At 39.3% G+C, this 12,301-nt stretch overlaps 1 protein-coding gene and 1 long non-coding RNA gene across 3 annotated transcripts in view; one reads left to right on the top strand and one right to left on the bottom strand.

Annotated features, from left to right (window-relative positions):
- The window catches only part of LOC105195771 (ets DNA-binding protein pokkuri), a 49,703-nt gene extending 42,327 nt beyond the window's left edge, over positions 1 to 7,376 (bottom strand). Inside the window, exons 1-2 of the mRNA XM_039448662.1 lie at positions 6,478 to 7,376; positions 6,188 to 6,226 (exon numbers count right to left, since the gene is read on the bottom strand). The gene's annotated coding sequence lies outside the window, so the exon portion shown is untranslated. The remainder of the gene's footprint in view (positions 1 to 6,187; positions 6,227 to 6,477) is intronic.
- Positions 7,377 to 7,570: 194 nt separating this feature from the next.
- LOC120357642 overlaps positions 7,571 to 12,301 on the top strand; it is a 92,642-nt gene continuing 87,911 nt past the window's right edge. Inside the window, exons 1-3 of one of the 2 annotated variants that reach the window (XR_005574659.1) lie at positions 7,571 to 8,129; positions 8,321 to 9,220; positions 12,087 to 12,203. This is a non-coding gene — a long non-coding RNA (uncharacterized LOC120357642). Of the gene's footprint in view, positions 9,221 to 12,086; positions 12,204 to 12,301 lie in introns of both variants that reach the window. The other variant, XR_005574658.1, reaches the window with a different exon arrangement.

The following is a 12,301-nucleotide window of genomic DNA, read 5'->3' as shown; positions in this document are numbered from 1 at the left end:
AAAGAGACTTCCTTGAGTAGTATGCATTTCGTTTTCAACTCCCTCAATACGTTTGTAGGAGCGATAAAAATAGCGTGAAAGATTCATCAAACTTTTTCAAATCAATGGATTTTCTGAAGAACACTAAATTTCGAAAGCTATCAGAAAAATAACGTGATAAAAATAAAAATATCTTGAATTTATAACTTGAAACTTGTTACAATGTTTCCAGCATTAAACATTTAATTTTTGAAATTTTTTTCATATCGATAAGAAACTCATTTTAAAATCTATTATTTTATCGATAGAATATATTAGAGACAAAAATATCTGTTAATGGGGCGTTAAAACGTTTTGAATTGTATAAAAAATTAAAAGAAGATGGAAGAGCGATTATTTTTTTTATTTTTTTAAATTCTTTTCTCTAAAAATCTTTTCACAAAAAATCATAAACTTACGGTGTCAAAGATTTTTTGTACGCTTTAATACTAATAGAAGCTTGCTGCAATCGTGTAGATAATAGTATCCCTTCGACTAATTGTACCACGTAAAACTATAATATAGCAACCAGCTTAGACACCTGGTTGACTTTTAATGGCGATCGTTTGAAAGTTTAAAAGAACACGCACTTACCACTCGCGTTCTCCTCGAGTGGATTTTATTATAGTTTTCGAAGTTTAACGATAGTTTTGCTAAAGGATTCTAACCGCGCGAGAGATGCTAAACGACGTAAAATTGCCGTGCTGAACTGAGATTTTACGACATACGCAAAAAGTCTAAAGATTCAGACATATGTAAAATAGGTAAAAAAGATTTATCATGAAGAAAGAAGAAAAGGGACATCCTTCTGATTATTCTTCTGATTATTTCCCTTGAATTATCTTCTGTAATCGTTCAAATTCTTTGCAGCTTTAATTCGCATATTTTTGGGAAAACTAAGGTATTTTCTCGATTTTAAAACATGTGACGTTTGATATAAATCTATTCTTCCAGAGAACCTGAGAGAAGGAATTCTTAGAATGATATTGATTGTAGACAATGCTTTTATCTCAAACTAGACCGTGCTTTTAAGCAAATCATTGGCTTTGAACTTATCTAAAATCTGTGTAAAAATCTTTAAGATTGAAATATATAAGAAGTCTCATGCTGTGTTAGCGCGAGACAGTACCAAGTCTCTTGAAACATATACACAAAAAGAAACAGTTATACAGGACTCAAGCTAGTTGCTAGAATATTACAATTTTTTGCAACATTATGCTTGAACATTCTTCAAAATTTTTATGGTCTAACAAAATTATTTTCAAATCTATCTCCAGTTAAATTTTTAGATACTTTAGCAAAATCGTTCTTCCCGTGTATCAATAATAGAATTGAAGAACTTTCAACATTTACTAATGAAAGTATTATGTTAAACATATTTATGCAAAATATATCGTATAAGTAACAAATATACTACTATTAGATTAAAAAAATTTTTCATCACAATATTTTCTCTATTTATTTAATAATAGTTTATTCTGTAAATTTTTTTATTATTCTGTAATATGTTTGATTTATTATTTTTCAACAAATTTAACAGAATTTCACATATTCCGATTATGTTTGAAAATTCTAAAGCGGTCAGTGAACAGTTTCCACCCCAGCAGGATCACGTCGGAATCTTTTCTTCAGCCATCTATAAATATAAAAAGACCCCTAACTATGAGTTTATTGTGTCAGCGCGGATGAAAATAGTAAAATTTCTTTGACTAGTCTCTATTCTTGGCTGTCGTATACCTGCTTCTATGATTAATCGCTCTTTTCTTTTCTTTCTTCACATTTTTTCACGCCTTTTATTAAGCACAAGAGCGTGAAACAAATGTTAAATTTTTAAGCAAAGATGATCACAAAATCAAAGGGAAGGGATGAATAATGTACAATGCTTGACTTTTGGTTATTTCTACTATATGAATGCAAATATATAGTGCTCTTTCAACAATATAATATTAGAAGAGAAGAGAGTATTATGACTAATATACATTACGGCTACCTCATTATTAGGTGACAACTTCTAACAACTACTTATGGATTAGTAGCCTGTCGTTTTTTCATGACGCTAATACAATATACAATAACTAACAATTGTTATAAGGCATTTTTATTTTTGAGCACTTTGAAACTTTTTCAAGGAACACTTTAGTACTTACACATAACTTATGCAAAACTAAACAATAACATGGAATTTTGTTAATATGACTTTTGGAGCAAAATTTTTATATCGAAATATTTCTTTGATAAATCAATTGTCAATCTAGAGAATTGTGTTCAAAAATATTAGAAATATCATTTTACACTCATGTTAAGATTGATTAGTAACACAGTGATTTAAGAAAATAAAAATGGGTGTCACGTTACTTTCTTCTCCTCTAGATATTTAGCCTATGAATCCTTAGCTCATTGTTAACGTTAAAAAAAATATCAAATAAAACGCTGTGGATTTCGATAGTCCAGTCATTCATATTTCTCACTTTCACGCGTCAGTAGTAATTTTGAGATATTTATCTTCTGTCTCCAAGACTTGACTTATTGTCTGGATTTCAATTCAGAAGTCCAGAAGTCAAGCCTTTGGGACATGACAATATGTACTCTTAAAGTACTATTATGTAAGAATATAAGTGTAGGAATACAAAATATTTTCAACTTTGTGATGTTTGAAAACAGCGAAGAATAGCCGTACCCTTTCCGAGCATGTATAATCTAAGAATAAGACTCGGTTCACAATCGTTTATTACTTCCACGATGCTGAAAGCATTAAATCAAGCGGCAATATGCAAACTTGTACATATTTCGTAGCGTCTTTTCTTACTGAAGAAGCAAGAAGAGAGTAGGAATTAAAATATCACCGACTCTCGCAGCAATTGGTGCATCGCTCTTGTTTGTTATTGCGATCGCCAGAGCATCGAACGTTGTCAGCGGTTTAGTAATCTGGCGGCGGCGACGTTGGCGCAATCCGGGAATTTCTCGCGCGAGGCGAAGGAAGGAAATTGCGTTGCCCAATTAGAAATCGCGGGAGACCGCAGAAAGAACGGACCGAGAATAAGGAGACGGGGAAAGAGAGGGTCGGAATAAATCGGGCGAGAAGGAACGGAACGAGGACGCGGCGTGCGGCGTGGCGCGGCGCCTCGCGTATTTAACCCTAATCTGGCCAATCCTGTTTTCCAGCTGAAAGAAAGAGCGCGACGATGCCCGCTGGTATAATCATTTAACGAAAGTCGTCGTTGTCGTAACAATAATTATATAATAGAAGCCAAGATTTTAACATACCAAATGATGTATCGGAACGATCGCAAGAACTTTAGTCGAATCCAATTTTATTTAATTGCAGTATTATATAATTATTAAATTTAATTTGTAAATGTAACGTAATACAGTAAAAAAAGTTGATAGTTTATGGCAGGAAATAGACAAATGAACAAGTGGGTAAAACTTATGAGAATACGAAATTATCGATTACTGGTACGTAAAACCGATCATCAGAGATGACGATAAAACAAACGAAGAGTAAGCTTAATAACTTTTCTCATAAAAAGAAATAAAAATACCCGGTTCTCTCTCTCTCTCTCTCTCTCGGTGTTGATCGGATAATAGTCCCTTTCCCCTCATCTCTCCGCAGTCTCCGCGGTCAATCTCGCGCGTGACGGAAATCACTTAGGCCGCGGTGCGGCCTCGCGGCAAGATGCGAGAGGAGCGTAAAAAAATATCGGAGATAATATCCGTGCGTTGATTATTATTAAACGTCGTCACTTGTCCGCGTGGATGTCGCGCTTTTTTCCCATGAGCGTGATATAAAAAGGCGGCGCGCTCCGTCCCTCCGGCACGTAGATCGCGCCGTTTCCACGAGCGACGATATAAAAAGAGTCCCTTTGCGAGTGATCCTTGCGGATGATCGAGGATTAATAACGACAGGATGAACTTTAACACGCAGCTAGCATTTATCCCGCGGGCGGTTATCGTCCAAGCGAGAGAGGACGAAGTGAGCCGGCGTCGCTCGGCTCGGTTCTCTCCTCTCTCGAAAGGCCAAGCCGCGAGTAAAGATCGATGGATCGATAGATCACGGTATCCGCGCGTTTACGGTCCTACGAGTTCTCCTCCCTTCCTCTCTCCGTCCTCCGTTCGTTAGCCGTTGCTCCTAGGTGTCGTTTGACGCCGGGGATTATTATTTATCGTTCTGTACGCTTGAGGAATTAATCAGAACTGCGCGACGCGCGTGGGAGACTTTGAAAACGACACGTCTTTTTTGCGAACGCTTTGCATTTCAGCATTTGGCACGAGACATTTCCCCTTACGTTAATTTGACCGTAACTTTTCTAAATATGTCCTTTTTCGCAAAATTAGAATAACTGAAGATCGTGAAGATTAGAATCCTAGTCATTAATCGTACATATCGTACAAATTACAAATCTTTGGATTTTAATTGTCTATTTGTATCAAAAATTAGTTAAGAAAAATCTGGAAGCTTGCTTTTTATTGGGAGCATGTCATATCGAACGCTATTCTATTTTTTTTTATTTTTTTTTTAAAGAAATAATTCATATCTTGGATGGAATCAGCGCGTGTCAAATGTTTCCGAAGCAAGAATGCTTTATGGCAACATATATCAAACATTTCTTTTTTATTGCTGTCGATCCGGCATTGATTATTCTTCTTTCTACAGATATCTCTCTTTCTCTCTCGGCAAGTGTCAGGCGTTACGAGTTTGATTCGAAATAACCAAGCTCGCTTCGTATTCTTCTGATTTCTGCTTGCAAGTCTGCGAGAGTTTGCCGCTGTTAGAAGCCGGCATCGGGACGCGGTCGATATAATTTCCGGTGGATATATATCACAGGGATTTATGGACGCGTTCGCTGATTTACCATGTCTCGCGTTAATCGGGATATTCTCCCGTCGATCGCGGAAGAGATCGCGAATCCACGATTTATAGTAGACCTACATTGATTTTGCAATGCGATGCACGCGCTTTCGCGGATCTTGCGTCGTTTCCTCATTTAAATGCACAGCCATCTTTTGCTGACGCGAAGCGTCATGGAAAAGCTCGCACCTTGATCATTCTTAAATATATTCACAAAATTACTTAATTATTAAATTTCCAAACTTTTGGCCAGTTTGTAATTAATTTTATTGAATGCACAAGATCCAATTTTTTTTATAACGATCAGAACTTGATGGGTAAAATTTAATTCAATCTAACGCTATATTTATATCAGTATATTGTGTGCTTCAGCTTCTCTATTTCAATATTTCACGAATATGTGTAAAATATCTCTTGAAATATTGAATCGCGTTGTTGAAGAGTAGTCCGTCTAAAAAAAAATAAAAAAATAAAAAAATAAAAAAAATAAATTTCCCTGCATAGAGAGTTTTCATTTCTATATTTCATATTTTATTTCTTCGTTGAACGCGCGCGCAGTTTACGTAATTTCGATACAACGTGTGTTCGACTAGCGTATCGGCGCTGATAATGTAAAACCCAGGATCGGGAGAGAAAGTGTCTCTCCTTCGCTTTAAGGCTCGTTCACACGCGCTTCAAACACCGTGGCGAATGGCGTGGTTCGCTCGCGGGCGCGTAAATGCACGCAGGTCGAACTTATATAATCGATTACGGTAATACGACGGAGTTATGGCAATCTCCGAGCAACCGCGGCGGACAGGTAACCCAATTCCGTGTTGACCGGACATATTGGTGTTTGCTGCACCGTGTACCACACCGCACCGCATCGGTCGAGAGAAAAGCGCGGCGAGGGAGAAGGTGGCTGCAGCACACGCGGCTCTCGCGGGATATTACCTCCATCGAACTGAAACGCGATCGTTGTTACCGGACCCCTTCGATTTCGCATCCGTTCCGAGTGACGCGGTCGCCGGAGATTCGTTTCCGTAACACTTCAAATTTGACTGGTATTTCCAATTTAAATTCCTGCCGTTCGTTAAACAAACATCGCTAAACACTCGCGTTTCATTATTCACTGCGTTTTCTTATTTTATTTTAATATTAGATGCCGGTGATTCGCTCGCAACGGTGATTCAGTACTCGCGCGAGAGAAACGTCCAAGTAAGGTATACGTGAACCAAGATAAAGTTGGCACCTCTATAATATCTAAAGCAATGAATCTCTATTAATATATTCAGAGATACAACAGAGATTCGTTACTGGATTAAAATATAATTTGCTCACCGACACACGATGCGCAGCAGCGGAGTTTTCAACGTCGACCTGTAAAACACAGATAAATATAATTCACATTATAGTAACGTCCGTAGTAATTAATATTTGAAAAACTAATTACATTACATGCACATTGAGTCTTTTGATTCATCTTTCTCAAACACAAATTATTAATGAAATAATTATATGTTTTTACAAAAGTCTCCATCACCTAATCTCTATTTAGACTTTTTAAAAATTCGACAAACGCTTTCTTAAAATAATTTAATTTACAATATAAATAATGTTTACTCGTTTACCTTGTGGTTGCTCCGCTGTTTCCTGATGTCTCTTAAGTCCTCCTCTTCCTCTCTTGTTGCTTTTTTATGACACTTACGAAAACACTATTACTTGGCAATAATCACCTCGACGATCGCGCGGACATCCTGGACGACACTTCCGTTGACGCCGTCAGGAAAGTTAACGCGCCAGACGACGAATCATGAGTCCCAGGGGATCGCGCGGTTATTATTACGCCGCGCTGCGCGGCGTAACATAACCTTTTCAATCGGTTGGCTGCGACCGTCGCGACCGTTGCTAAGACCCACAACGCACGCGTCTCCGGACGATTATTGTTCGCGTTCTCACATACGCCGATAAACGTACGAAATAACACTGATAATAAACACTCGCGGATCGAAAAATGCGATCGATGGACGGCCGACGGATCACTGATGCTGTCGCTCGAATTTCGGTCGAATGCTGTCTCACGAATTCGCAATCTAACAAGTTCCCGGTATATTTGTGAGTACGGCGGTATGATCACCTTAATAACAACACTTCCGAAGTGCGCGATGCGTTTATTATGTCACAATAACGAAAAGTTAACGCCAAACGGCTGCGATCTACCTCACTCGGCATCCGACGCCCGACGGCAATGACGTTAGCCGACTCTCGAACGATAGGGACGCGCGGGCAACTTCATGCGACACCGCTTCACCTCGCCGCGACGAGCGACATAATCTTTGGTCCAGTGGCTAAAACCGTTGCTAACGCAAAGCACACGCACGTCTCCGAACAATTATTACGTCCGTGCTCTCGCGTATGCTGATAAACGTACGAAGTAACACTCACGGATCGAAAAATGCGATCGACCGCCGGCCGACGGATCACCGATACCGTCGGTCGAACGAACTCTCACGAAACTCGCGGTCTAACACCAGATTGCTGGCACACTGTTGAGTAACGGTAATCAGCACCTTGACATAAAGATCGCACGGCACTTTGCACGATGCTTCCGATGTCGACCGACGCGCAGTTTATCAACGCCATTAGCAATCAGTGCGGACATCTTCACGCGACTAGCGCGACCTCCCACCAAGTAGGTGTCTAGTTACTAGAGAATCGCACTAGTCGCATGAAGATGACCGCACTGATTGTTAATGGCGTTGATAAACTGCGCGTCGGTCGACATCGGAAGCATCGTGCAAGGTGCTCTGCGATCTTTATGTCAAGGTGCTGATTACTGTCGTACTCACCAATGTACCAGCAATCTGTTGTAAGACCGCGAGTTTCGTGAGAGTCCGTTCGACCGAAGCTCGTCGTGCGAGGCGTCAGTGATCCGTCGGCCGTCGGTCGATCGCATTTTTCGATCCGCGAGGTTTGTTCTTAGTGTTATTTCGTAAGTTAATCAGCACCCGCAGACATAATCGTCCAGAGACGCGTGTGTTGTGTGTCAGCACTAGTCAAAAGGTTATGATACGCCGCGCCGGCCGCGCGGCGCGGCGTGAAGGTGCCCGCGCAATTTCCTGGTGCTTGAGATTGAAAAAACAAAACGCGCGAGCATTCCTCAACTCCCACCCCGCTTCCTTCTTACGCCAACCCGAGTGTCGTCGTGTTGTTTACAATCGATTGTTTTGGTCGCGCGCTCTGCTCCGCATGTACGCACATTCTGAAGTCTTCCTCACGTAAGGTAAATAGCGTAAACACGCCCGCTCAAAGAATCCTGATTATTTACTCTGTCAAGAAACGCGATAATACTCCTTCGACTAACAAGATGTTCGTAGATTAGATTTTTTAGTAATTGTGCGATTTTTATGCACTTCGATTTTTATGTACTTATCGATGCGGAGCGTGCGACTAATCGATTTTGTTATTAAGCAGCAGTTAGTAGAAGTGGGTGGTACTCGACAGTCGCCCCGACTACCCGGCACGATCGCGTTTGATGTCCGTTATTGATCGCGGATCGAGAAGGTAATTCGTCGATAGGAGGCTCGTGTGGCCCCAAGAACGGTCCCAAGGATCTTCCCAAGGATCCTCCGATGCCGTGGAAGCGGCTGCGGACGGTAGTCTGTCCTCGCGAAACGAGACTGATATCGGCGGAGTGTCGCATTTCGGTAATTGCGTCGCGAGCGTCGGCGTCGCGTCGTGTGTGAGAGAGACGTGTTTCGACGGGTAAAGGACGGAGAGAACGCGTGTCGAAGGTGCGAACAGTTCGTATCGAAAGCACGAAAGGTGAGAGGTAGTGAAAAGTACTTAGAAGTGCCTCTACGGAGTAACGACTTTGCGAAAATTTCGAGGTGCCTACGTCACGCGCGGCGAATAGTAATGGCGGCGGGGGTGGGGGGGGAGGCGATATTTTCCCGCCCGATTGCCAAAGAGCTTCCGATGCCGTGGAAGTGATTGCGGACGGCGCTCGCGTCCTAGTGAAACGAATCGGGCGTCGCGGACGGTGATCATCGCGTCCTGGTGAAACAAAACGGGCGTGGGGCGTGGGCGTCGATTGCAGAGTATCGTATTTTCACGGAAAGTGTTGTGTGTGCGAGATGAAGGAGACGTGCTTCGATGGGCAAAGAACGCATGTCGAACGTGTATCACGAAGAGTGCGTATCGAAAGTACGAAAGATGAGAGAGATAGTGTGAGGTGAAGAGTACTTGGAAGTGTTTCTAACGAAGTAACGACTTCGCGAAAATTCCGAGGTGTCAACGTGCGGAGAGCAGTAATGGGAGCGGCCGAGAGGAGCAACATATTTTTTTCCAATTTCCAAACGTGGTCGTCGAAATGTAAGTCATAATGCAAAGCATATCTAGTTTGATATAAGAATTCCTCGCGATTTACGGCGAATGAAATGAATTGGAGTAAATTAGAGACTAGGTCAGGTAAAATTACGCGTAAATTTTTTTCTTAGAATTTATTTTAAAAATTGTAATAGTTGTGGGATAACGTAGTTTGGCGAATTTTATTATTTTTACTTTTAATAAAATTTAGTTAATTTTTAATAAAATATAATTAAACTACTTTGTTATATAAAATAATTTTATTAAAATTCTTAAGAAAAGATTTTTTTCTAAGAAAAAAATTCTAAAAATTTTTTTAAGAATTTTTTTTGTAACATTTTCTTTTCTTAAGAATTTTAGTAAAATTGAAAATTATTGTATATAACAAAATATTTTAATTATATTTTTTTAGAAAATTGTAGAATTTTTTACTTAAGAAAATTTAGAATTTTTTCTAAGGCGAAAAGTTCTAAACATTCTAAAAAATAAAACTAAACTACTTTGTTATATAAAATAATTTTAAATTTTATTAAAATTCTTAAGAAAAAGACATTTTCTTAAGAAAAAAATTTTAAAAAGATTCTAAAAAATTTTTAAAGAATTTTTTCTTAAAATTAGTGGATTCATACATACTCTTTTATTATTATAGTATTTATAAAAATAGAAAGATAGATCATTAAGAAAAATTAATTTTATTTTACGGTTTGCGTAATCCGATCTGGAATTAAAATTCTATTATTTAAAAGAGAACGAAAATTGACGTAATGAATTTTGAATTAAATGTGTATTTCTATAAAATTTGGTAATGAAAATTTAGGTATGAGGTTGCAGGTCAGGACGATCAAATAAAAAGATCAATTTTGGCAATCAATTTATCTTTAAATATTATTTACATTAATACGAAAAATTATATTTTTTAGTATTTGTTAAATTTTTTTCTATATTAACTTATATATATATATATATACACAAAAGTTTACTAAATGCGAAATAAAATTTGTCTTGAAGTCGATAGATGAGATACAGGAAGAACATCGTGAATTATTTTGATACATTCGTCGACTGAATAAGTCGCAAATTATTTTCAAAAATAAACGGATTAGACAAGAAGAATTTAATCGGGAATTTGCGAGGTGGTAAATTCGCTTAATCGACTCCGCGCGAATCCCGTTCCAATTAGGCAAGCGCGAAATTAATATTTCGAATGGCTCCCGGTACCATTTAAACGCAATACGTAATAATTCGCGATAACGATCGAACGTTGTGCAACATTGCGCCGATAAGTTAAGAAATAGTGTTTCCGCACTGGAAACGTCAGAAACATTATTCCACGCGGCATATCGCGCGCGGGAATCTGCCTTAATCCTAGTAATAATCGTGCGGCAAAAGCGAGCACTGCGAATGAGAAACGGTGGAAAGCGAGTCTAATGAGGGCGATATGCAATTTATTGCACGGCGAAGCTGTAAGTCGTGGCGCCGGACGGGTCGCCGATGAAAAAGGAACGAGATAGACGCGTGGAGAAATAGATACAGGAAGTTTGGGATCGATAGAAATGTATATATAGAGAGATACTTATTTCACTCTGGGAATTAAATTTAACTTTTCAGATGATTTAAAAAAATTAATAGTTTGAACGAGAAAGATAAAAATGGGCAGAGGAAGAGTGAGAAAGGGCCGCGAAAAAGAGAAACGCGAAACGAGCAACGTTGTAAGTAATCGGAGGAAACGCGTGGTATATTATCACTGTGGTAATCGCGGGCTTATTATGGTTGTTGAACCAACAAGAACATAGACTACGAGCGCGTCGATTAGCCTAACTGCGAATCGCTCTTGGCGGCAGTGCGCCTAGAGACGACTAATTTGTGTAATCAGGATGCGATCGTACTGAAAAAAAAGGGAAAAGGGAAAATGTTGTGCACACGTACAAGCACGACGCGTTTGACTGAAGCGTTTTACGTGGTTGTTGAAATGTTTACTTTATTTCGACGAGCTCCTGCCAGCGAAGTTGTCCATCTATCGATTAGAATAATTCGTACAACCGTCATTGTGTTTAACGCTTGAGTAGTCGATATATTCTAATGTTTTACTCGATTACATTTTGAAAATTTTCTTTTAAGCGTGACTTTTTTATGAAAATGTATCATTATGTTGCTTACAATAATAACTATTGTCCATCAAAATGGCTCGTTCTAACTTTCTAGAAATCTTTTCGAATTTAATAAGAGAACTTTGAATTAGTCTCGGAAACGCATGCCGTTGATACGAACGTATTTACCGCGGATGCAATCACGGTTCACAACCTAATTTAGTAATGTATCTCAGCGGTATTAATTTTTAGTGCTTATGATACTCGCGCAAGTGGAATATTTTCTGAGAATTAATAGCAAAAATAACTACGGAAGGTCCTCGTCACCGTCTACTAAGCAGTATTTAGAATCCCCCCGTGGAGAGAGACGATCGTCGATCTATTTACGCGTTTCTCGGCGTCTCGGAATTTTGGATGGCGAAATTAAGCGGCGGTATCGTCGTGCAAATTAAATTCCTACGCGCGTCGACCGGCCGTAGCCGGTCTTCTACCCGCGGCCAAATATAATTTGCCGTGCTTATCGATCGATTGTCGTCAATTCCAACAGGAATTCCCCGCTTCTTCAGGAAGAAGCTTCATTGTGATTTAAGGTGTTTGCGATATACACGTCTGTCGAATTAATATTCACTGGCGAGCTATTTTATTCGCGCAACAAAAGTACCGATTTACTTCGACGATACATTATTAATTCGTATCAGACAGCGATGATGACGATTTAAGAAAATATAAATTTCCTAATTATCGTACAATGCGATAACATATTAATAGCGATTTTTTAATTATAGGTCTAGAACATCCATCCACAGTATAAACGGACCAAGCCTGCGGCACGAGTCTTCGTCATCGACTAAAGTTCGCGTTTCTTCCTTCCTGGCGCCATGTAGCACGGTTTTATCGCGGTGGTGAGTAATTCATCGAATCCGCTTAAGTCTCGGTTTCCCGTTCATTTCTCGCAACCGGCTTTCAGCGTCAGCCGCACAATTCCACAGAAATTTTGCAT

This window comes from Solenopsis invicta, chromosome 4 (assembly GCF_016802725.1).
Source record: "Solenopsis invicta isolate M01_SB chromosome 4, UNIL_Sinv_3.0, whole genome shotgun sequence".
Lineage (NCBI taxonomy): Eukaryota > Metazoa > Arthropoda > Insecta > Hymenoptera > Formicidae > Solenopsis > Solenopsis invicta.
Note: the sequence above shows the minus strand (reverse complement) of the source record. Positions and strands in the feature narration are given on the sequence as shown.